Genomic DNA, 27,614 nt, shown 5'->3' with positions numbered 1-27,614 from the left:
GATAGCAGAGCTTTTAAGTGTATTGAATAGTTACTTCTCATGTCCCATGTACTCCGAGTGGATTATTAGTATACTTCATGATAAGGTGATGTATACGACGAAGTTGGGGTTTTAATGAAAGGTTATGGATTATGAAATGAATATGGATGGTAGACTCTTTGACAAGGTATACAATGGCCTTATAGCTTCTCGAGTAGTTACGATACGTTTCCCAAAAAACTCTTATGTACTTATTAGCTACTTGATATCGGAAGAACTAAAGGTAATCGTAGTGGTACATGTCTTGATTGGATCGGGTTGCACGTTCCGCAACCCATGCATTGAATACGGATCCGGTTTCACGTTCCGCAACACATGTTTGGATAATGGATTGGGATGCACACCGCAACATACATACAGATAATTGGATCGGGTTGTACGCCACCACATACGTACAGATAATTGGATCGGGTTGCACGCCGCAACATATGTACAGACATTTAGATCGCGTTGCATGCCGCAACATATTCCTATACAAGATTTATGCTCTACCATCGAGTAATAATCGGTTGGGCAGTTACCATTGATCAGTTAGGCAGATAGCATTACGATGATGAAGTAGTCTATACAATAAGGGGTCGTTTGGTTTAAGGTATAAGATGGGTTATCCCAGCACTAATTTTTATACCATGTTTGGTATAAGGTATAAATTAGTGCCGGGATAAATTTATACCTTGTACCAAACATGGTATAAAAATTAGTGCTGGGATAACCTAGCTTATACCTTCTTAACCCACTTATACTGGGATTATTTTATACCATCTTTTAGATGGTATAAAATAATCCCAATAGATGGGATAAATTAGTCCCGGGATTATAATCCCGGGACTAATGAGTCCTTAAACCAAACGACCCCTAACATTATAGATTTATAAGACATACCACAGTTATACGTAGGAGGTTATAGTACCATACACGTTATGGCCTTCAGCGGTAAGACAGAATTTTACAGGTTGATTCTTATCTTTCTTTTTTACAGTATATGTTTGTTATGTTACATGCATTGTGCAGTTATGCATTTACCACCGAGCTATGGCCGGTCGGGAAATTAGGGTTACGCTATTGATATTAGCTCCGAAGGGCGGCTCGATATAAATATATATCCCTGTAGAGTAGCATCATACATAAGTATAATCATTATGCATATCATGGCCCTCAGTGGCAATACAGAGGTTTCAGGTTAATTCGTATCTCTATCATTGATATGTCTTATTGTTATGTTTCATGTCTGCCTTACGTACTCGGTACAATCTATCTGTAGTGACGTCCCTTGGCAGGGGGCACTGCTTTTGTTTATGTTCACATTGCAGGTTCAGGTATACCCAGTGGCAGGAATCCATTGTAGATGGTACAAATGTTTCGTGAGATGGCGTAAGCTCCATTTCTACCTAGGACTGAGTCAGGTCTAGTATTATTATTGATATTAGAGATTTTAGGTAGGTCGGTGCCCTGTCCCGACTATGTTATGTCAGTTAAATATTCGTAGAGGCTTCATAGATGTTTGTGGTCAGGTTCAGTGTGTACATGTTTTTATGTCTAGTTATACAAACAGAATCTAATAGATCATGTTTACAGATTTTTAGACTTTACTACGTCATGTTCCTTCGGTACAGGTTCATAGAAGAAGCATATAGGATGTAGTCCGTCCCAGTCGAGACTGGGCCTGACACAACACTGGGCTTGCTGTCCTCCTCTAATAATATTTTGTGCATGCAAAACGAACTACTAATACCTTGAATATCAGCTGTCGACCACCCAAGGGCTCAGATTCGATCTCTTAGCACTCGCAATACACGTTCAACCTGCACATCAGTCATATAAAAAGAGAGGATCACATGTAATGTGTTTTGAATACCCAAGAAAGCATAGCGAAGATGAGGAGGTAATGGCTTCAATTCAAGAACTGGGGCTTCTTCAATAGACGGCTTCGGCTTCTTCCACGACTCTGGTCTACCTAACTCTTCAAATGGTGTGCTTGCTCGCAAATAAGCACATGAAGTGTCAAGGATGCTAATACACTCCTCAACTTCTGCATCAACCATTAAATCTTCCCCATACACGAAAGTTGTCTCCAAAGTATCTCGTGAAGCTAGAAAGTGTTCTAACTCTACATTACTGAGCTCGGGCTCCACAACTGTAATCATCTTTAACTCCTCATAATGGGATGGAAGGTTGGTAGCCTTAAACATATCAAAAGTTTCCTCTTGTCCGTCGACTGTCATGGACATCTTCCCATGTCTGACTCGGATCACAGCGTCAACAGTGGCCAAGAATCCTCTTCTTATGATGAGAGGAAAACTATTATCTGCCTCATAATCAATTATAACAAAATCAACTGGCAGAATAAACGGACCTACCTTCATAAGAACATTCCTCAATAATACCGTCAGGATAAGGAAGAGAACGATCAACTAGATGCAAAGTAATAATCGTTGACCTTAGCTCACCCAAGACCAACGTTCGAAACACAGAAGTAGGCATCAGATTAATACTAGCACCCAAGTCACACAATGCTAGCCCAACTTCAATGTTTCCAGTAGTAATTGAAATTGTGAGCTACCCAGATCTTTCAACTTTGGAGGAATTTTACTCCTCACTCTAGAACTACAATACTCAGTAAGTGCAACAGTCTCAAACTCTGTCCAACGTCTTTTGTTTGCAACCACATCTTTGATATACTTAGCATGTTTTGGAACTTCTTGTAAAAGCTCAACCAAAGGAATATTGATGTGTACCTGTTTCAAGAGTTCAAGAAATTTCTTACAAGCCGAATCTGCTTTATGTTTCTGAAGTCGCTGTGGAAAAGGAGGGGGTGGTCGAGCCACTTTCTGTATGGGTTGCTCTGCACCTTTCTGCTCTGGCTTAGTTCACTTAGCAGGGGTAGGTTCTGCTTCTGCTATGTTCTTTTTTCGGAGGCACTTCTTGAAGTTCTCTGCCATTCCTCAAGGTGACTGCATTGCACTATTTGGGATTCTTCTCAGTATCACTAGGAAGAGCACCCTGTGATCTGACATTCTACATATTAGCAATCTGCCCCATTTGATGCACAAGCTCATGAATAGATTTCTGCATCTCACTCTGAACTTTCTGATTTTGCTGTTGCATTATCTGCTGTTGAGCCATGAGCTGTTTCATCATCTCTTCTAAATTGCTAGTTGGCTGAGCTTGAGGTTGCTAATAATTTTTTAGCTTGTGGAAGTCCTGCTTCCCGAATGGAGGATTATAGTTGTTCCCACAATTTTTGCCACCACGGTTTGGCTGCCCCACATAATAGACCGATTCTGGATTCAATGGACAATTAGAATAATCATATGGCTCACCGCAACTTACACACGCTGCTTGCTAAATATGTTGAACTGGTTGGACCTGTTGAGCTTGAGGAAACGCCCTCAACATCACATTAGTAAGTGTACTTATATCAGCCCGAATAGCTGCAACGTCATCTACTTAAAGAACCCCAATGACTTTTTATGGTAACCCCGGCTCGTCTCTTGATATTCTTGAGTGCCCTCAGACATAAGCTCGAGTAAAGCTTTAATTTCCTCATAAGTCTTGGTCAAAATCTGCCCCTGGGCGGAGGCGTTCAACAAATCACGTGAATCATGCCGCAACCCTTCAATAAAATAATGCACAATGATCTCCTGCGGTTGCATATGATGAGGACAATCTTGCAAATAACCCTTGAGCCTCTTCCAAGCCTGTGGTAGAGATTCAAAATCCTTCCGAGTGAAGTTGGCAATTTTCCCTCTGATCTCCTTCGTTTTCGAAACGAAAAGAACTTCTCGATAAATTTGCTCGATAGAATCTCCCACGAAGTAATAGAATTTGCGGGGAGATTATTCAAACACCCTCTAGCATCACCAATCAACGAGAATAGGAACAATACCATCTTCACATAATCGTCCGTGAAATCTCTATATTGGAAATGTTCACTCAAGTCCACGAACTGCATCAAGTGCTTGTGTGGGTCTTCATTTGGCTTAACGATATACTGGCACGTAGCTTGGACCAGTCGCACTGTTCCTTCTTTTAGCTCGAATTGTCCTTTGATTTTCGGCTTGACAATGTCTATAGTAGTGTTTGTCAGACTGGGTCTAGCATAGTTTGCAACTAGAACTTTAGCCGGTTGTGCCACCTGAACAGGTCTCGCAGCATGCTCATTCTTTTTTCTGTTTCTTTCCCTTTCTGCTGCTTCAAGAGCATGTCTTGCTGCTTCATCAGCCATTCTTCTCTGTCTGTGTAAAGTTCTTTCGATCGAGATCAAGATCAGCTAATGGTTCTCTTGACCTGCTAGTGCTTGGCATAAACAAGAGAAACCTGAAGTGACACAAGTAGACCAACGAAAATAGTAAATACTTGAATAGAAAAACAGTAAATCTTTCTAAGTCCCCGGCAGCGGCACCAAAAACATGTTGCTGCCAAATGCACACGCGAGGATACGTGGTCATACAAGTAATACAGGATGTTTAAGTCCAGATATCGTACCAACAGAGACTTAGATTTTATACTGCTTAACCAATTCAAACTTCGTATTACTATTCAAGAAAGTGACAATCGAAGTGTTTTGTTGTGACTAAACTAAAACTGAAAGTAAACAATTGAGTATGGGTGTTTTTGTGATTGAGATAATCGTGACGAAGACTGTAAGGTTTATCAGATGAGAAAAAGTTTCAAGGTCATGGCTTTCGACAATCCAGTTGATTTGTTGACAATTCAGCCTATCTTAGTTTTTGGATTACTAGTTGATGGGTTAATTGTAACTTTATGATATTCTTTCGAACTACTACTATAACGCCTATATCTCTATGGTCGTCAGAGGTAACAAGAACATATTTATTTTTCCGTCTTCAACTAAGTAGGGCTAAAAGGTATATCTCTATCCTCAGTAGCGAAACGATATCGAACAAACTCTATTTATTCTTATTACGTACGTGACTTCCCTTTCTCAAGTCCAATTCATGCACCACATATAGTGTCTAACTATTGGACAAATAATCAAACAATTAAGCACAAGAATAAATAAGCAACCCAAAATATAGAAATTTAATCGATAGAAATTGTCATCAAACCAACTATCATGCCTTTCGCCACAACCCTAGAATTAAGAAGTTTAGCTACTCATGATTCTCGATGAACAACACGCATTCATGAATAATCTAGGGTTGAAAAGAAGAAAATAAAATAAAACCTAGAGAGAGAAAGTAGGACGGCGGCTTACAAGTCTTCCAAAAATCCCAGCACATTCATTAAAATTAATAAAAACATCTATTAATAGTCGAGGAATAAAATCAAATCAAGGGGTCCTAATCCTAGTCCAAATCAGCTGAATTCTATGCTTTCTCGCGTGGGTCGCGCATCGCGTGTCCAATGCAGGGTCTTCAGTGGATCTCGTGTAAATATGCTAGGCCCGTGACGCGGGCCCAACATGAATTTGGTAATCTTCCCAACATGAATTTGGAAATCTTCTGAAACCTTGTATTCTCGTAAAGTCCCCGCGACGCAGGGCCAACACATAGATTGGACCACGCAATGCGGCGGTAGCACATTTTCACCTCCAGTTGATTTCATCAGTTCCAAACATCAGGCCTTTTATCTCGTCACCTTGAGTAAGCATCATTTGTCCCAAAATCAACCCAAATTGCCCGGTTTCTCATCGTTTGTCTACGTTATACCTGAATACACAAAATATACCAATATAAGGGCAAATACAACAATTTCAACATATAATTAGCGATTAAAGTCTCAAGAACGAGAGGTAAAGTGACACTAAACATAGATATTTGCGCCAAATATCAACTACCACCTGATCAGCTCGTCACATGATGATGATGATGCCCACAAAGGCCGATATCATACGATTGGATGGCCACAGAGGCTTGACAGGCGTTATATACGCATATATATAATATATGTATGACTAGGCATTATGTATATGTGCATACATACAGTACTTATGCATATCATTGGCCCTCAGAGGTAGTTCAGACATACAGGTTGCATTCCTTTATCCTATGTACTTTTATGTCTCTTTCATGTTACTTCCATGCCTTACATATTTAGTACTTTGTCTGTACTAACCTCCCTTTTCTGGGGGCGCAACATTTAATGCCCGCAGGTTTAAGTAGGCAGGTTAACAACCCGTCTCCGTAGGCTGCTGTTCAGCTTATATTGGAGCACTCCCCTTGTCCCGGAGTTGCTGTTGTGTTTTGGTATGTTATATTTTGTGTTCATACGGGTATGGAGGGGCCCTGTTAGGACCTTGTTATGTCATGTACTCTATTAGAGGCTTGTAGGCAGTTATAGTATAGTTAGACATTGTATGGCCCCCATCGGCATATATTTTGTTGTATAGTTATCTATGATGGCCTTGTCGGCTTGTACAGTTTTTTCCAGCATAGTTATATAGTATGTCCTTTTGGGGCTCATCCCTTTTCAGCATATTTCTCTTATGACATATCAGATTGCCATCTGATGACCCTCATGGTCCACCCTTATTTATGATTATGATATGGAAGCATAATTAGCGATGCTCGACAAGTAGGGCTCGGGTGCCCGTCATGGCCCTCCGATTTGGGTCGTGATAGATGCAATGGCTAATACCTTTAACCAGTAAACACATGCTAAGGACGAAAACCTCGATGTCTCAATATTCATGACCCATGGGGGACCCGCAAAGTACATGTACACCCTCGTCCCTGCAAGAAACCTCGGGCAGCAAGTACAACACACCTCGTCCCTGCAAGAAACCTCGAGCCCGAATTCTCATTTATTTTACACAATCCGGCAAAGACCTCGGATATTACACTTTCTCACTTATCATCATCAATACCAAGTCATTATTCGATATCAATATAACATATAAAATGAGGATGTATGCCATGCATGATATCATCATCAACAGTAAATCATAATGAAGATCTCACTCGTGTTTTATCATAAGTACACGTCACAATTCAAGCCTACTTTCATTATTCTTCCTTTTTCCAATGATATATGACATAACAAGAGAGACAAATGCAACAAAAACATAATCATAGCATACAGGGCGACAAGCCCAACAATCAACAACAGAACCAACCTAATCGGAATTCACCTCCACACCATACCCAAATGTCATGCCCCAATCTTGACTGTGGCGGACTATGCTCTACATGTAACTACTATCACCCTGCAATGGGTGCACGTGACGTAGTAACATTCGACAATCTGTGAACACGAACTATATGTTGCTCTTTCTGTATAACGGAAAGTAAACCTGTACACGACTGAACCGACCACAGACGTCTATGAAGCCTCTAGGATAACTGAAACTGTACAACTGACATGCTGTCCGGACAGGGCCCTGACCTACCCATAATCTCTATGGATAAGTACAAGACTTGACTCAGCTCCAGGAAGAAATGAAGCTTATAACATCTCGTTGAGCACTTATACCATCTTGAATGCATGTCTGCCACTCGGTATACCTGAACTAGCAATGTGAAACATAAACAAATGCAGCGCCTCGGCCTAGGGACGTTAGTAAAGAAAGATTGTATCGATTACGTAAGGCAAACATGAAACATATACAATAAAATAAAAGCTTATAAAGATCAACTGAAAGGCAATTAAATCAAGCCATACTGAGGACTCTGTAACTTTCTATGGAAACATATCTTAGATCTTACTGTACTTCTGTCTCTCTGAATTTTCTTAGACTCTTTTTGACGATATTCTTTTGGGTCACTATGTGGAGTGACGTTCTGGATTGTTCACCATAATACTTGGAATCACTGTTCATTAGATTCTTTCTTTAATTTCCTGTAAGCCCTACTTGGCCAAACAAATACAACATATGATATCAATACAATGCAGTACATATGAAATGCTCGAGATAGCACCTATGCGTGTCATATCCCATCCATAGAAACAATCTATATATGAATATCCTCGAAGGCAACTGTATATGTATAGCCCCGAAGATAACTATATATGTATAGCCCCGAAGGCAACTATAAAGGATGATGAATGCATACTTTTCGATGCAATGGCCATATGTCAAACTTGGTACACACACGCTAGTGGTCATTCCATCTAGTTATGATCCATGGGGACTCGCGAGGTCCATATACCTTGTTGCGGCGTGCAACCCGATCCAAATATGTATATATATGTTGCGGCTTGCAACCCGATCCAAATATGTATATATGTTGCGGCGTGCAATCCGATCCAAATATGAATATATATGTTGCGGCGTGCAACCCGATCCAAATATGTATATATGTTTGAATGAATGCATGTCTGCAACAATATCTTGAATGCATGTAGATTTTTTCCCAGTTTCCTCTTTTTCTTTAAAATTTTCTGTCTTAATGGTTTAACCTGTCAAATTATTTTTATCACAATTAAAGTGATAGAAGACATTCAAGTTAACTGATAAATATAATTTACCTCATCAAGACAGCAAAGTTAACTTAACAGTGGAAGAAGTTAAAATTACTATGAAATGGTAAAAGATTTTCCGCTGCTTATGTAAAGATAGAGTATAAGATGTCCAATTTTTTCTTTTCTTCTATTGGCTAGCTTCCGCCTAATAATAACACTTGGCCATAACGTGTTTTCTTTCATCTACTATATATTTGTAACATCACTAAAATATAGAAGGGGCAATTACCATAGAGACCTCAAGGAAAAGCTGAGACACCGTACAGGAAACAGCTCAAACATAATGTGGGCATTGTCAAATTGCACTCAACTTGGACCGGGGGCGGATCTACAGCCCAGTGAGGGTGTTCACCCGAACATCCTTGACGAAAATTTACAGTGTATATATATGATAGATTTTTTGTGTTTATGTACATATATATATACTTTTGAATACCATAAACAAATGCAAAAGGTTAGCTCAAGTGGTTCAGGGCATTCAATATTGTCTCTAGCGTCCTAGGTTCGATTCCCAAAAACAACAGTATTATTATATTTAGCTTTAGTTAATTTTTTCGAACCCCTTGAGTAAAATTTCTGGATCCGCTACTGACTTGGACTGAACATGAAAAAAGTGATTAATGAGCTCTGAAAACTCAACGTCTACATAATCAAAATCTATGATTTTCAAATTTTCATGTAAAGTTTCATTATCCATCTAAAGGAATTTCACTTACCTCGCACGGAGGTATACACTTATAAACTCTAGGCTTCATGATTCGTGTAGGAAACAATAAATACACGTTGTGTCATAGCGGCGAGTAAAGGAATAGCCTTACATACCTTGCTTTAATCCTCGAATGACTACGATGAGTCAATCCGTTTAACCTTGGATGAATAGAATAAACTCTTTACACCATACTTCACTACGAAAAATTCTCTGATTTTCTATGATCCAGAGGAAATCAACGTGGGCATAACCTCTATGTCGTTCTTTGCGTTTTTGCTTGGGCGCAAGAGAATTTTTCTACCTTAACACGCTGCTCCCAACTTCTTCATAAGCAAACTTTCTCTAAATTAATGTGAGAAGAACGAAATACATATCTCCTATATCAAAACAAAAGAATGCCAGAGTTACAAAAATGAAACATTATAACCTCAGGGTCCCAATTTTTATTCAAACGAGATTCTTTCCATATGAAGACCTTTTTGTATCTGAGAAAAAATGTATTCATCAAAACAGTTGTTATCTTATATCAAAAGTTAGGCGGCTGGAGTTTGGTCACAAATGTTGAGGCGGTGGATTTTATTTAATTAGAGATAAGAATGACCATTTATATAATATACTAGTTATGTGAGGCCCGTGCTAAGTCCGAGCCCAAACTCAAGATATAAAAGTAGATATTTTAATTAAAAAAATATAATTTGTGTTAGTACAAGTGTACAACAACAACAACCATATACCCATTGTAGTCCCACAAGTGGGTAATTACGTTAGTAATAATTAAATTTTATATAAGTATATTTTCAATATATGAAAGCAAAACTTTCATTCCATTCCTTAAATATTTTAACTTCCATTTTGATGAAATTATTTACTTCAAATCAAATGCGGAGCCAGAATTTGACGTTTATAAGTTATGTATCCTAATCTGAAGTTATTTAGTTCTAAATAAATAATCTATATATAGTTAATGAACTTTTAAGACAAATACATAATTTAACTTGTGCAGCGGATGGAGCTGCTCCTCCCTTAATTAGGGATTAGGAGTTCAAACATGGATATGGAAAAAATCTTTGGAGGGAGCTTCCCCCGAATGAGCGCGATACAGTGCGAATTATCTGGATTAATTGGGCTCAAATGCGGATATCGAGCACCAAACAGAAAACCAAAGAACATGAAAAATGATGTAGGAGGTTCGATAGCTTTTGAAAAGTAGACCTTAAAAACAAAAAAAAAAAAAAAATTGACTTAAATAAATAAGATTAGGACCTAAAAGTAATTAATTAAAAAGTTTTAAAAAAGTTTGAAAATTCTTGTGAGGACTACAAAAGTCCCTAAGTTTTCCCCTATATAGTAGTAAATATGTGGATCCTATCATACAATTGATACGTTACTAATTTGTTGTATAATCAACTCGTAAAATTTCACTATATGTAAATCATAAATATTTTATAAATTAAAACATATACTAATATTTCACAAAAATGAAAACATCCAGAAAATACATTTTATCAAATTCTAATATATTATTTTTAATCATTTATCAAGAGTACAAATTTTTGTACTATTATTTCTCAACTCGGTAAAAAGATAACTTTTCCTTTTTATTCTGAAAAAATGATTTCTATCTTTATAATAAAGAAAATCCCATTTGTAGACTTCCTCATGTCATGTGTATAATTTAAAGCATATCCAGAAGTAGTAATATTAATAACTCTATAATATCATATTTATCAAACTCTTTACAAAAAAATGTTTCACTTAAAGGAAAATACCATATCAAAATATAGCTAATAGTATCAAGGTTGTCAAAACTTACGGGGTCTTATAATAACACTGTCATAAACCCTCTATGACCTCATGGATGACCTTAATCCCTTCAAGCTCGTATGGATTTACTATGACACATCCTAACACCAATGTACGAGGTGTTACACTGAAGGCCTAACATGCTTTCTCTGTCAATATCTAACTCTACATATGCTTCACTAATTGGAGTCTAACTGAAAAGTAAACCGTAACCTACCTCGATGCCGAGTAGGTGACATGAACTATCCAACAAGAGCCTTACCCTTACAAAGAGCTTCCGAACGTTCGAAGTCTATTCAACAGTGTAATCTACATTAGAAACGAAGACTAATGATACCCATAATGCTACAATTCGATTCGAATCGAAAACAACCTCTTAAAGAGAAATCAGGCCCACAAGGGAAAAATAGGAATTCGACTAAAAATCGGTTACCCAATGCTTAAGAGGCTTAATACAATTTTCCAATTACTAATTAAAATCAATTAATCATCAATTTCATCCTTCAATCAAAACCCCCCAAATTAGAAAGCAACCCTAGCTTTTCCAAAGTCAAAATCCATAAAATTAAGAGCGATTCAACTTAGTATCTTGTTATCCCAAGTATTTCATGACTAGATTAACAAGATTTTCCTATCAAAATTCATTTTCATAGCATAAGATTCAAGAAGTCAATACTTAGAGTCTACAATCTTTCTTTCCAACTGACCCTCCTAATCCCACCATAGATTCTCACATAGACCATAGATAAACATAAATTAAGGTGGAAGAGACTTCCCCAATGAAGATTCAATCCAAGAACTCCTCAAATCGTCCGACTATTGCTCTAGGTTTCAGTTTTGGTGCATGGAAGAAAAGGGTCCTGAATAGTGAATTTAATGGTTTCTGATTCAGTGATTTCTGCTTACGTGAAGCTCCGTTTGCCTACGCGATCCCGCCTTAGCGGATACTCGTCCGCTAAGGCGGAACTCATTAATGACTCAGCACTTGCGCTAATGCGAAAGAAGGGCCGCATGCACATCACCCCGCCTGCTGAAGAGACCTCGCAGGTGCGGGGAAAACCCGACTCAACAGAGACTCGGATCTGCAAATCAGGCCTTGCCTGGGCGGGCTCGTAGACGTGGCCAAACCGTCACAGAAGCAACGCATTAGAAAACCAGAAAAATCTGGTTTTTACCAAGTTCACCTTAAATTCCGACATCCATCCGAGACCTCGTGGATACAAACTGAATGTGCAAACACATGTAAAAATGCAGTACGAACTCAACTGTGACCTCTGAATTCCCAACAGAAGCCGTCTTGACTCGGTCAACTCCCAAACGGCCAAAACCATGTTTCCAACCAAGGCTACAAAATGCCCCCAAAAGCCTTAGGAACCGAAACAAACGTCATGATCGACCCTCCGAACCTCGTGGAATCGACGGAATTTTGAAAAAGATCCGTTTACCCAAAAGTCGACTATTGGTCAAACATTTTCACTTTAAGGTTCTAATTTCCTCAAATCCTACCCAAACTCGCCCGATGACCTTGGGAACAGTGTCGCCCATTCCCACGGGTCAAAAGCACTCTAACGGGGCTAGGGGAAGAGTCAACGGGGGTAAAATGGTCAAAACGCGCATAACGACCAGTTTGGTCGTTACATTTAGGAAGTCCAAAAACCCATTATCATCACAAACTAGTCTCAATTTAGAATCAATTTACTTATTTCATTAAAAACCCATATTATAAGAAAAAACCTTATTTTCCATAATCAAAATCTTAAATAAAAGGGTAATTCAAGCTTAGCAACAAGTTACCCCAATGATTAAATGATTTGAATCAAGGGAATTTACCAACAAAACATGATTTAGAATAAAAGATGGTTCAAAATCAACCTAGGGTTCATCACCCCAAAAACCCCAACTTAAACACGGTTCTCTAACATGATTTTTCACTTTAATGGCCTGTTTGGAAAGTCACCCAGGTAATTGGAATTGGGTGTAATTGGGTATAATTACGGAGTTTGACCTGTTTGTTTAACCAAGTAATTACACAGTTAAGTAGGAATTCGGTGTAATTGACAGGGTGTATTACACTCTCCAATTCTTAAGGTGGGGGGGGGGGGGGGGGGGGGGGGTTCAGAATTGGGTGTAATTACAGGGTTACATTTTAGTTTGTTTCTTTTTTGTTTATTTTAATTTATTTTTATTTTTAATTTATTTTTTGTTTATTTTAATTTCTTTTTTATTTTTTACTTTTTAATTATTTTTATTTTTTAAAATGTATTTTTCTTTTTATATTATTTATTTTTTATTTCCTTTCTTCTCATTTCCAATCTATACTTCTTGTGGTTCCATGTAATTGCTCGTAATTTTTTATTTTATTTTTATTTTTATTCATTTAGCATAAACGTGTTATCATTCTAATTTTTAAAATTACACCTCTTAATATTAGAAAGAATGAGTCATTAACAAACGTGGCATATAACGAATGACGTTATTAAAGTAGAATTTCGTTGTGAATGAGGTTATAAACTTATATTTCGTTGTGAATGAGGTTATAGACTTATATTTTTCCTTTCGTTTGAATTATTTACTTAAGTTACGTTTGAACTTACTTATGTAATGTTGGAATTTGACATAAGAGTATTATGTCAAACATTTTCTTCTGGATTTTGAATTTGGGTTATATTTTCAAATTTAAGTTATTTGCTTCACATTGCATGTTGTTTATTTTTCACTTACATTTGATGGATTTTTTGTGTCAAACATTTGAATAATGTTATGGCATTATATGTATAAATATTATTTTTTGTCAAACATCCAATCCATGATGTTCTCACCAAAAAAGTCTTCTTATAAGTTTTATAATTAATTAAAATTAAATATTATTATTTTGAAAAATATATATCAATTATTTATTAAAATATTAGTTACAAATATATGATTATTAATTAATATATCTCAGAAACAATGTGTTATTAAATAACTAATTTAATATCATTTATAAAGGATTTTTTTTTTATAATTAAATTTTATTTTTTAAATTAAACTAATTGTGCAATTACACTTGTGCAACCAAACAACATGCTTGTAATCACACTGTAATTACGTTATGACAAATAAACAGGTCGTTATAATTACACTACTGTGTAATTACTAATTACTAGGGCCAATTCCAATTACCAGGTGGCTTTCCAAACAGGTCCGAATGGTAACATAAACAAAATAAGGGAGTAAAAACTTACCAATAAAAGAATCCTCAAAAAGCTTCTAAACATCACCCCTCCAAACCCTCTAAGTCTCCAATTTAGTGAATGAACAGAAATGGTTTGAGTTTGGAGATTTAAGGTTACTGATTACAGCGATCTCTCATCTGTGGACCCATTCCCACAGATGAGGCCTCACATCTGCGGAGAAATGTCCGCAGATGCGGACTCACTTGACAACTCAGACTCACGCATCTACGAGCCATGTCCTGCATAGGCCGGCCCGCAGATGCAACCCCATGTCCGTATAAGCGGCACACTAAAAATGAGAACTTTCTGTTTTTTCACAACTTCAACCTGAAACCCGACACACATCCGAGACCTCTCAGATACAAAACAAACATGCAACCCATTATAAAAACATGCTATGAACGCATCTGCACCCTCAAAATTCCCAAAAGAGGTCATCTTGACCGGGTCAACTCCAAAACCCCCAAAACCAAGTTTCTAACCCAAAGACCAAAACGCCCCTGAGTGCTTCCGGAACAGAACCAAACACCCTACCAAGTTATAATCGACCCTATGGAACTAATGGAACCGACGAAAACCCCAAAAAGACTCGTTTACCTGAAAGTCAACTGTTGATCAACTCTTTTTCACTTATTCAACTTAAAGGCTTCTAAAATTCTCAAATTCCATTAAGACTCTCCTGACTACCTCAAGAGCCGTGCCACCCATCGCCGCGGGTCAGCAGCAGTCTTAATGAGCTAGGGGAAGGGTCAACGGGGGTAAAAGGGTCAAAAGGGCCTAAACAAACAAACAGGCCGTTACAAAAAGCTTCGGAAGTCAAAAGGGTAGAAAGGTAATTTATCATGAAATTGAACTCAACATGATCAAATTAGTAACCTATACAGTCATATGTACCCAACATCACCTATATTGCTATACTTGCAATGAAACCCAAAATAATCAACCTCGAGCCCCAAAGGAAAAACTTGAAATGAGTGTCAAATCATGTTACCCATAGTGTAGATAGTTCATAGCCTAAATTGCATGAGATTCTAACCTCAAATTAGCATTCAATTTCATTATTTAGGTAATGTTCCCAATTTATAGAAAACCCTTATTTTACAATGTGGGCTCATGGACTAGAAAAGAAATTGGAGGATGTAATCATGTCATAAAGCCTAGAAGAGAGTTATAATCTTACCACACTGAAGAATCTTGAATTTGGAGGTTTGAATCACCCAAAACCGAGCTCTAGAACATAAAATATTAAAGAATGAAGTCTCCCTTCGAAAAATTGGAATTAAATCATTGTTCAATGATTTTGTTAATCGCGATCGTGAAGCCTCCTAGTGTTCTTGATGACACGCGACTCGGCCAAAGAATTTTGGCCTTCACGAACGCGAGGTGCGCCACGCAAACGCGGCCCCTCTCTCGTGAATGCGAAGAAGGAAACCAAATGACTAGACATCTGGTGTCCCCAAATTTGGAATTGATATTCAAAACTCACCCCGAACCTCCCCGACACAAACCAAATATGTAGACTGAGTATAAATGTCACGACCCGACCCGAGGGCCATGACGACACCCGATGCTAACCCACTCGGGCACCTCTTATCGTACGTGCGTATTCACATTTAGGTGGACCACACAGCTTATTCACGAATTCTATACATCAATAATGCTAAACTCGTTGGGTAACCCCACGTTTATACCATCATTAACAACTATGCCCATATCAATATACATAAGCCGACGAGGCCATTAAAATGATGTACAAAATATAAGCCGACAAGGCTAAAGACATCTAATCATACACAACTGTCTACGAGCCTCTAAGAAGAGTAGATAACATCATATAGGCGGGACAAGACCCCACCGTGCCCATGTATGTACACAAAAGAATAATACCAAAAGCTGTGGCTCCGGATGAAATGGAGCTCCTCTATGTAGTCCCTGAATAAGAAATGCTATGGATCAAGCCTTTCTCCCTGGCCACTGGTGGGCATGACGCAGCGTCCACAAATAAAAGGACGTCCGTGCGAATAATATACTGAGTACGTAAAGCATAATCAACATCATAATAGGAGCATAAGAGACAACATAAGAAATAGCATAAGATGGGAGAATCGCGAGATAGTAGAGCCATCATCATAATCACTTACTTGTCTTTCATAGGGACCTTCCATTTCTAATGTGTTCTCGTGTACACACATATAAACATATACACATATATCTACATCCGTATCTATATTCGTATCCGTATTCATATACATATCCATATCCATAGCATACCCGACCATGGAGGTTTGGTGTTTTCACATACCCGGCTATCACAAGGCTCGGTGATTATACATACCTGGCCCTATCAAGGCTCAATGTCATCCGTACCTAACTGCAGTGGTGTGCGCGCAATAGATATCATACCCGGCCATATAAGCTCGGTGTTACATAATAGTCATACATACTTAGAAACGTATACTTAAGAGTCCACAAGTATCATCAACATCATTGCCATTATCGTTTTTGGTTACGTCTATCCTTGGAGGGTCAGCTATCATATAAAGGATGTAATGGAAATCATGAAAGTATCGTGGATCATGAGCTTTAGTAGCTTTAGAGATAGAATTATTTGGAGGACATTATAGAACTCATGAAAGGATATATATATATATAGCCAAAGAACCATGCCTTATTGAAAGAAGGGTTAGCCTTACATACCTCATTGTCTTCTCAACTATCTAACGTTCACCGTTGAAGCTTGAATAATCTACATTTAGAAGGATTCATGTCATGGTTAAGCCTTAATGATACTCTTAAATTCAAACTAGAATAATTCATAGCCTAATGAAAATTGGGTAGCATTTCCCCTATTTCGTCAACTTCTACCATATTACACAACAACTCCCAACAACCACAATAACATCCATAATACACTCATAATATCCAATTCAAGCAATCACATTGCACTAAGACTTCAATATTCGCCCCCATGTTCAACTCATACTAACAACTTCATACCCATTTTAGCAGTGGTGTGCGCGCAATAGATATCATACCCGGCCATATAAGCTCGGTGTTACATAATAGTCATACATACTTAGCAACGTATACTTAAGAGTCCACAAGTATCATCAACATCATTGCCATTATCATTTTTGGTTACGTCTATCCTTGGAGGGTCAGCTATCATATAAAGGATGTAATGGAAATCATGAAAGTATCGTGGATCATGAGCTTTAGTAGCTTTAGAGATAGAATTATTTGGAGGACATTATAGAACTCATGAAAGGATATATATATATATATATATATATATATATATATATATATATATATATATATATATATATATATATATATATAGCCAAAGAGCCATGCCTTATTGAAAGAAGGGTTAGCCTTACATACCTCATTGTCTTCTCAACTATCTAACGTTCACCGTTGAAGCTTGAATAATCTACATTTAGAAGGATTCATGTCATGGTTAAGCCTTAATGATACTCTTAAATTCAAACTAGAATAATTCATAGCCTAATGAAAATTGGGTAGCATTTCCCCTATTTTGTCAACTTCTACCATATTACACAACAACTCCCAACAACCACAATAACATCCATAATACACTCATAATATCCAATTCAAGCAATCACATTGCACTAAGCCTTCAATATTCGCCCCCATGTTCAACTCATACTAACAACTTCATACCCATTTTAGCACACTTACATATGATGCTTCTTCATTACTATTATTACCTTCCATTACAAGATTATATCCATATCATACTAAGAATCATGACTACATATAGATTACTACTCATAAATATCATAAAAGCTACATTTAGACTTCCTTTTCTACTTTCTTCTTCTACCCTAGTCTTTCAACCTCTCCATAGTCCAAATAACATGAAATGATCATAAAACTTTGGATGGAAATACTCCACTTTAAGAAAAACCCTATCTTCAATCCATAAAGGTTTCTTGACCCTAGCAACCCCTAAGAGCTTCCTTATACTTGATTCCCTTGGATTAATTATATGAGCCTTTGATTTCCCTTGGATTCTTGTATATGAAATGTGTGGAATGTTATAGACACTTGGAGAGAAGTGGTGAAGTGTGAAAAATGAAAATAATGAAGTGGGATCACATTTATATACTTGAAAAATAACTCAGCCCGTCAGGTGTTATACGGACACTTATACGGTCCGTATAACATTGTACGGTCCGTACAACATTGTATGGTCCGTATAAGTGGTCGTGGTTCACCATCATGAAAACATCTTCCTGCTGGGGGTTATACGGACCACTTATACGGATCGTGTAAAGTTATACGGACCGTATAAGTAGTCGTATAACTCCACTTCCCTGAAATGGTTTCCGTCATTTCGTTTGATGTCCAATCCTTATGGAACCTTCTTAACACTTGTTTAACACTTCATTACCAATCTAAGGAGAGTTACAACTCTTCTTTAAGATATCGTTAAGTCAACATTAGCTCGGTACTTTACGAAACTTTCCAAAACACAACATATACTTTGCCCTTCTTAAGGAACTTTCTCCTCTTACTTCCAACATCTTTAAAATCTTAACTAGGATCGTTAAATAACCTTTCTTACTTATAGAAACATCGTATTCATCTCACCTTGCATTAGTCTATCTATCATATGATGACAAGAAATCTTTCCGAGGTGTAACAATAAAAGACGCTACAAACTCGCTCACGTACTCAAATTTCCCAAAAGATGCCGTCTTGACCCGGGGTTGACCATGGTTTACTCCAAAATATTCAAAACTCATAATTCCAACCAATGACCCAAATTACACCCGAACGCCTCGTGACCCAAACCAAAAGTTAAGCTCAGTCACAAATGACGTTCCAGACCTAATGGAATCGACAAAACTATAAAAATAACAAGAATACCCCCTATGTTGACTTTGGTCATGTAACGACCCGTTTGGATGTTACCGACTTTCCTTAATCCGTTTACAAACCATCCTTGATCAGTTGTGCACCATTGTATGTGTGGGATTTTCAGTTAAGGTTGACTTTTAGTCAAGATAGAAGGAAATTAAAATCGATATAAGGCCTGTCGGATTGAGCTGCTTCACCCCAACGAGGGGGGACCGCGCTTGCGTGTCCGCCCCAGCGCACTCTCTTCTGCCATAGCGAAATTTTAAATCTAGTTATGTTCGGCCCCGCGGACTGATCTTCGCCAGAGCGTTATCACCCCAGCGGCCCAGACCCATCCCAGCAAGAGTCGCTAGGCAGACCTAGCATTTAATGCTCTATTCGCGATTTGACCCTATTTTTCACCAAACTCTTATTCCAAGCTGACTTTCGGAGCATTTTCAGAGGAAATCCAAAGTGACTTTGGGAAGGGTAAACTCTAAACCTTAATTACTCCATCTCTCTTTTACTTACTAAGGATTTGATTCTAGGACCTAAAAAATTGGGAGTTTCTTGACTTGTAAAACCCTAGGTGGGAAAAATGGCTTTCTCAACTATAAATCATGGATTTGTTGAAATAATTTCTTGGCTTCTAGTTTAACTAGCTACCCAACTCAAAAACTTCTATTTTCTTCCACAAATTTGCTAATGGTTAACTTCTTGAGTTTTCTTCAAATTGGGGTTTAAAAGATAAAAGAAATTGATGAATTGTTGGGTCTAGATGACTATGAAGTCTAGGTTAGTAATCAATGAAAACCTAGAAAACCTAGTTTAAGAAGAAGTTTTGATTTTACCCTTGTGGACCTGGAGTCGTATCTTGGGTTCTCTAGATTCTTATTGGGTGTGCATATCTTATTCCCCGATACCTTGCTTACTCGGATTACTTAATTTCCTAGACCCCTTCGGTCTCAGCTTTCTTTTCAAAAATGGAAGGTGAAGATCAAGTGGATGTTCACGGCACCTACTCGGCCTCAAGGTAGGTTGTGGCTTACTTGAGTTAGACTCCAATTAGGATTGCATATGTGAATATTAGATATTGATGGAGAAAGAATGCTTAGGTATTTGGACATGGTGCTGGGTTGGATAATTAATAGCATCCACGGTAGTGTACTTCCATTAAAGGTTGACGGGCTTCAATGTGAAATCAAGAAGATGCTTATCGTTGAAGAAGAGCCCAAAAATAAGCTAAAGAATTATAGCGAGGAGTGGACTAAGTACTACACATATTTTATAATTCAAATCCAAGCCCAAGAGAAAGAAGATAGGGGGCTATATATAGCCCCATGGAGAGCCCAATGCCACATAGAGGCCCCAAAAGAAGAGCCGAAGGAGTTGCCACATGGAGGACCAAAGGATCCCAAAGAAGTCGACTTTTTCATGGGTCAAAGTGCTAAAGATCCAAGCCCAAAAGGGGCTGAAACTAGGGCTGGGCATATAATTCCGAAACCCGAATTACCGAATCAAACTGATTATTTCGGTAATTTCGTATTCGGTAATTCGGTATTCGGTACGGTATTTGGGAGTAAAATTTTAGAATTATGGTATTTGGGTTCGATACAAAATTTAATACCATTCGATATTCAGTATTTACCTAATACTGAATTATTTATTGAATAGAGGCCACCCCCAGTTATAAACATTAACTTAATTTTCTGTTTAAGAATGAATGTTTATGACGTAAAACCATAAAATATGGTATGTTTGAAATTGAATGACCAGTTTAAAGCTTTTTGTTGGTTCAGACTACTTTAAATTGGGACCTTCTTAATGCTTTCACCTTCAAAGTTGCTGAAGGCATCAGTCGAATCCAAAATAATCGTTGGAGTTGGAATTTGGATGTTTCAGTTTATGGGTGAATGTACGTACTATTGGAAATATTACGGAAAATACTTGATCACGAACACTGTACTAAATTCTTGAACAATTTCATAGCTTGAGGCGTGTCAATTAAGACACTGTCTTTAAGAATATTTCACCCGGTATGGCTGTATCTCCCAGGATTCAACAAACTCTTCTAGTATAAAACTAGAAGCCAGAATCTAACAAAGATTAACGATATAAAACCCAACAATTTGCAATATAGGTGGAAGAATATACTTGGGTGTATTCTCTTGATCTTTTTTCTGTTATTCAATGGGAAGCCAAATAAGATTTTATAGGACACTAAAATGGCTAGAGGGTAATGTATAGATAGAAAGAGGAACAACCCAATTATTAAGGAATATTGTGGCCTTAAAGGCTATTCAAGGGTTATCAATGGTCTGTTATGGTTTTAAGCTAGTCAACGTATAATATGATGACTCATAAATGGCTAATAAATGACCAATGAAGAATAGGTTAAAAGTCTGTTACATGCTCAAATAAACGTTAGGAAAATAATCTTTTGAGATATCACATTATTTTTCAACAATCCCCACATATCTCAAAAGAGTATTAAGGAATAGAATGAAATATGAAGTTTTACTGGGTTTTCACATATGAGTATAATGCGTCGAATCTGGTATCTTATAGATTATGAACCAGACTTAGATAAAATAAGAATAAACTTATAGAACAATTGGTGAAGTTTACAACTTCTATGAACCAAAAATTCTTTTGTAAGCTCATGGTCTTATTCTATAACATCATACTCGCATTATCTTTGTCGTTATTGCGGTTTTGCGCTAAGAGGCCATGCGCGTGTCCTGGTATTTATGAGTGCTCTAGAAATCCGTCACAATTTCATAGGAGCGGCACCACTCCACACTCGTATAGGTCCACTCATCAAGTGTATTCTGCATAGCAATACGCCACCTATAAAGGATATGGTAAATGGATTAAGAGTTTATAGCTCAACCTCACTTTGCCTTGCAGTAATTGCACTATTTTCACACACCATAGGAAGGGACATACTTTAATAGTGCACTTTTGATCAACTAATGACTTGTTATTACCTATATGAACCTAATTCAAGGGATCTCCAATCACATAGGTTGGGTTACCATTACTGTTGATCTTCTCAAATTGACAAAGTCCCATTCCCCTTGATGTTTCCTTTAGTCTTGTGAATCGGCAAAATTTACCTCAGACATCACATAATTCATGAAAATAATTCCATCTCACAACAACATTGTTTTATCACTTTATGTCTTAAACAGATGTTTTGGGACACTTCGTAAATCCGAGTTAAGTGTGAAAGTGTATTGGAGGGTTGGACTTCACTATTTTTGGTTAAATGTAAAATAAGGCCAAGAATATGGCCCGTATTTTGAAATACGGTTCGTATTCCTTGGGTGTATTTCACCATCTTCCTAGGTTGGTCAATGTTTTTGCTATCATAAAATACGGCCAGAGTTTACGACCCGTATTTTGAAATACTGTTCGTATTTCTGGGCGTATTTCACTCATTCCCAAGACGGCTCACTGTTTTTGTTAAAAAAATCGTTAAATACGGCAGTAGAATACGGTCCGTATTTCACCAGCCGCCAGCTATGTTAATAAATAGCGGGATTCAGTTAATTTTATGACTTATTCTCATTCCCATAAACCCTAAGGATGAAAATCTTGTCTCCACGTCTCCAAACATAAAGGTAAGAACATCTTTAACATTATTAATCAATCCAAGCATTAAACCCATGACTCTTAACATGATTCTTGAATGAAAAACCTAGGGTTTGCGAGTAATCTTTCTCAAGGTGACTCAAGTTAGGGTTTGGGGTGCTCTTCGTTGTAAAAGTGAATTGTTGAGTTACGTAAGGCTTAATTAAGGTATGACTCTCTTTTAAAAACCTTATTATGGATGCATGTCTTCTTCTCAAAAGTTCTTTATTGAATAAAAATGTGAACTTCTCATACAAAACCCTAATTCATGATTTGATTGTGGTTGGTGTGCGTGAGGGGGCAAGCCCACATTAAACCTTGATTGTATCATCCTCTATATACATATATGAAATCATAATCGTTTTTTTTTTTCTATAAGAGTTGGTCATTAATGAGGGTTAATTGTTGGCATAGATCATTTAAAAATTAACTATGACAATGGAAATCTTGTTGAAAGAAGTGGAAACGTTGTCATGATTATCTATGAAATTATAGATCTTTGTAATGACACAATGAATAACCAAAAGAATGATTCGCCTGCTTCTGCATCTGCTAAAAAATTTTCCTGCTGGTAATGCTAACAATAATAATCAGAATGCTCGTAATAACGGCAAAGGAAAGGAAGTTTCTAATACTTCTGGTGGAGGGACAACTCGACTTTATGGGCTGACTCGTAGGGAGGCAGCTGAGGCTTCTGACGCTGTGGTTACAGGTATCCTTACTATCTGTTCTCATGATGCTTACTCATTGATTAATCCGGGTTCAAATTTATCCTATGTGACCTCTTATTTTGCTCTTGATATAGGTATGAAACCCGAACCTTTGTTGGAACCTTTTGCTGTTGATATGCCTTCTGGTGTTTCTGCTATTGCTTCTAGGGTATATAGAAATTGTGTTGTTCTGAGTAAGGGACGTGAGACCGTGGCTGATTTGTATGAACTAGAGATGGTGGATTTTGATGTAATTATAGGGATGGACTGGTTATCCACGTGTTATGCTAATGTGGATTGTCGCCATAAGTTAGTTCGTTTCGCCTTTCTCGAAAAACCTGTTATTGTGTGGGAGGGTGAAATTTCTAATCCAAGGGGTAGATTTATTTCCTATCTTCAGGCTCATAGGATGATTACTAAGGGGAGTATTTACCATTTGGTTACGGTTAATAATACAAAAGCCGCAGTACCCGAATTTACATCTGTTCCCATAGTTAGTGATTATCCCAAAGTATTTCCCGAAGATCTTCCTGGTATTCCTCCTGATAGAGTTATTTATTTTGGGATCGATGTTATCCCCGTCACCCAACCTATTTCTAGTCCACCTTATTGTATGGCTCCAGCGGAGCTAAGGGAATTAAAGGATCAATTGAAGGACTTGTTGGATAAAGGTTTCATCCGACCAAGTTTCTCACCTTGGGGTGCTCTAGTATTGTTTGTTAGGAACAAGGATGGTTCCCTTAGGATGTGTGTTCACTATCGTCAGGTTAATAAAGTAACCATTAAGAATAAGTATCCCTTGCCTAGGATAGATGATTTGTTTGACCAACTTCAGGGTGCTAAGTTCTTCTCGAAGATTGACCTAAGGTCTGGATATCATCAATTAAAGATAAAGGATAAGGATGTCCCGAAAACTGCTTTCCGTACTCGTTATGGGCACTTTGAGTTTCTAGTCATGTCCTTCGAGTTGACTAATGCACCTGCTGCATTTATGGATTTGATGAACCGTGTGTTTAAGCCGTATCTAGAACGCTTCATTATTGTGTTTATTGATCACATTTTGGTGTACTCTAACAATCGTGAGGATCATGCTAATCATTTGAGGATAACTTTGACAACACTTGAGGAGAACGAGCTATGTGAAAAATTCTCTAAGTGTGAATTTTGGCTTGAGTTTGTGTCTTTCTTGGGTCATGTGGTGACTGGGGAAGGCATTAAAGTAGATCCTCAGAAAATTTCAGCGGTTAAGGATTGTCTTAGACCAACTAGTGCGACTAAAATTCATAGTTTCTTGGGTTTGGCTATTATAGAAAGTTTGTGGAAGGCTTCTCGTCAATAGCCTCTCCATTGACTAAATTGACACAGAAGACTGCTAAATTTCAGTGGTCCGAACCTTGTGAAAAGAGTTTCCAAGAGCTTAATACAAGGTTGACTTCAGCTCCTATTTTGACTTTACCTTCTGGGTCTAATGGATATATGGTGTATTGTGATGCTTCTAGAATTGGTTTAGGTTGTGTATTGATGCAGAACGGTAAGGTGATCGCTTATACTTCGCGACAGTTGAAAAAACATGAGAAGAATTATCCGACTCGTGACTTGGAGCTGGCTGCCGTGGTATTTGCCTCGAAAATTTGGTATCATTATTTGTATGGCGAGCATTGCGATATTTTTACTGACCATAAAAGCTTGCAATATATCTTTAAGCAGCGAGAGTTGAATCTCAGACAGAGGAGGTAGTTGGAGTTGTTAAAAGATTATGACTTGAACATTTTGTATCATCCTGGTAAGGCTAATGTGGTTGCTGATGCTTTGAGTAGAAAATCTATGGGCACGTTGGCTTATTTGCGTGCACATGACATGCCCATGGAGAAGGAAATTCGAAGACTTGCTAGTCTTGGGGTCAGACTTGATGAAAATAAAGATGAGGATTTAGTGGGAATCACGCCATCACTGTCTGACATTGTGGAAAGGATTAAATCCAAGAAATATGATGATGAGCTTCTAGCAAAGCTAAGAGATGGAGTGGAAAGGGGTGAGTACACTTAATTTACTGTTGGGACTGGCGACAGTGTTCTGCGATTGCAAGGACGATTGTATGTTCCTGATGTTGATGGTCTTTGACAAAAATTGATGATGGAAGCTCATAGTTCTAAGTATTCGGTTCATCCGGGATCCATCAAGATGTGTAGAATTTGAAACAATACTATTGGTGGAAAAGGATGAAGGCTGATATTTCTAACCTTGTGGCTAAGTGTTTGAACTGTTAACAGGTGAAGGCCGAACATCAAAGGCCTGGAGGCCTGGCTCAAAATATCGAGATTCCGCAATGGAAGTGGGAGGAGATCAATATGGATTTCGTTGTGGGTCTACCCCGCACAAAGGCCAAGTTTGATTCGATTTGGGTGATAGTGGATAGACTCAAGAAGTCTGCCCATTTTCTCCCTGTGAAGACGTCATATACCGCGGCGCAGTATGCCAAGCTATATCTAAAGGAGATCGTTAGATTGCATGCGATTCCGACATCCTTTATATCTAACAGAGGTACGTAATTCACTGCTCATTTTTGGACATTCTTTCAGGAAGGTTTGGGGACTAGAGTGAAATTAAGCGCTGCCTTTCATCCTCAAACTGACGGGCAGGCAGAGAGAACTATTCAAACTCTGGAAGACATGCTGCGAGCTTGTGCTATAGATTTCGAAGGAAATTGGGATGAGCATTTACCTCTTTTGGAGTTCACGTACAACAACAGTTACCAAGCGAGTGTTTAAATGGCTCCCTATGAGGCTCTTTATGGGAGGCGTTGTCGGTCTCCAATTGGTTACTTTGAACCAACTGAAGTGGAATTGTTGGGTCCGGATTCAGTTCACGAAGCAATTGACAAGGTTAATCTTATTGTGCAACGGCTCAAGACAGCTTAGAGTAGACAGAAGTCCTATACGGATATGAGACGGCGTGAGCTAGAGTTTTTTGTTGGTGACAAGGTGTCGCTGATGAAGGGAGTAATGCGGTTTGGTAAGAAGGGGAAACTTGTTCCCCGTTTCATTGGCCTTTACGATATTGTTAGGTAAAATGGGACGGTGGCTTATGAATTGAAGTTGTCATCCGATATGGCCATGGTGCATCCGGTGTTTCACATTTCGATGTTGAGGTTGTACAAACCTGATCATTCCCATGTGTTGAACCATGAAGAGATCAAAATTAATAAAGGGTTAACCTATGAAGAAAAATCGGTTCAAATTCTAAATCGTCAAGTTAAAAGGTTGAAGATGAAGGATGTGGCGTCGGTCAAGGTGTTGTGGCGAAACCATAATACTGAGGAAGCCACTTGGGAAGCAGAGGAGGACATGAATAAGAGATATCCTCACTTGTTCCCTATGGCAGGTGTGAGCTAGCATTTTAAATTATTCATAGATTAATTGTTGTATTTGTTCGAAATAACTTGTAGTTTAGTGAATACTTTCTAGGCTATGATTCTCATTCGAGGACGAATGATCTTAAGGGGGGGATAATGTGACACTCTGTAAATCCGAGTTAAGAGTGAAAGTGTATTAGAGGGTTGGACTTCACTGTTTTTGGTTAAATGTAAAATACAGCCAAGAATACGGCTCGTATTTTGAAATACGATCCGTATTCCTTGGGTGTATTTCACCACCTTCCTAGGTTGCTCACTGTTTTTGTTATCATAAAATACGGCCAGAGTTTACGGTCCGTATTTTGAAATACGGTTCGTATTTTGAAATACGGTCCATATTTCTGGGCGTATTTCACTCGTTCCCAAGACTGCTCACTGTTTTTGTTAATCGTTCAATACAGCCGCAGAATACGGTCCGTATTTCACCAACCGCCAGCTGTGTATATAAATAGTGGGATTCAGTTAATTTTATGACTTATTCTCATTCCCATAAACCCTAAAGACAAAAATCTTGTCTCCACGTCTCCAAACATAAAGGTGAGAACATCTTTAACATTATTAATCAATCCTAGCTTTAAAACCATGACTCTTAACATGATTCTTGATTGAAAAACCTAGGGTTTGCGAGCAATCCTTCTCAAGGTGACTCAAGCTAGGGTTTTGGGTGCTTTTCGTTGTAAAAGTGAATTGTTGAGTTACGTAAGGCTTAATTAAGGTATGGCTCTCTTTTAAAAACTTTATTATGGATGTATGTCTTCTTTTCAAAAGTTCTTTATTGAATAAAAAGGTGAACTTCT

The 27,614-nt window shown here is 38.0% G+C and overlaps 1 non-coding gene across 1 annotated transcript; it reads left to right on the top strand.

Annotated features, from left to right (window-relative positions):
* Positions 1 to 3,688: 3,688 nt before the first annotated feature.
* On the top strand, positions 3,689 to 3,794 carry LOC132608495 (small nucleolar RNA R71). Its single transcript, XR_009570410.1, has one exon. It is a non-coding gene; the product is annotated as a small nucleolar RNA R71 (small nucleolar RNA).
* The last annotated feature ends 23,820 nt before the right edge of the window (positions 3,795 to 27,614 follow it).

Source organism: Lycium barbarum, chromosome 8 (assembly GCF_019175385.1).
Source record: "Lycium barbarum isolate Lr01 chromosome 8, ASM1917538v2, whole genome shotgun sequence".
NCBI lineage: Eukaryota > Viridiplantae > Streptophyta > Magnoliopsida > Solanales > Solanaceae > Lycium > Lycium barbarum.
This window is presented reverse-complemented; position numbering and strand designations above follow the sequence as displayed.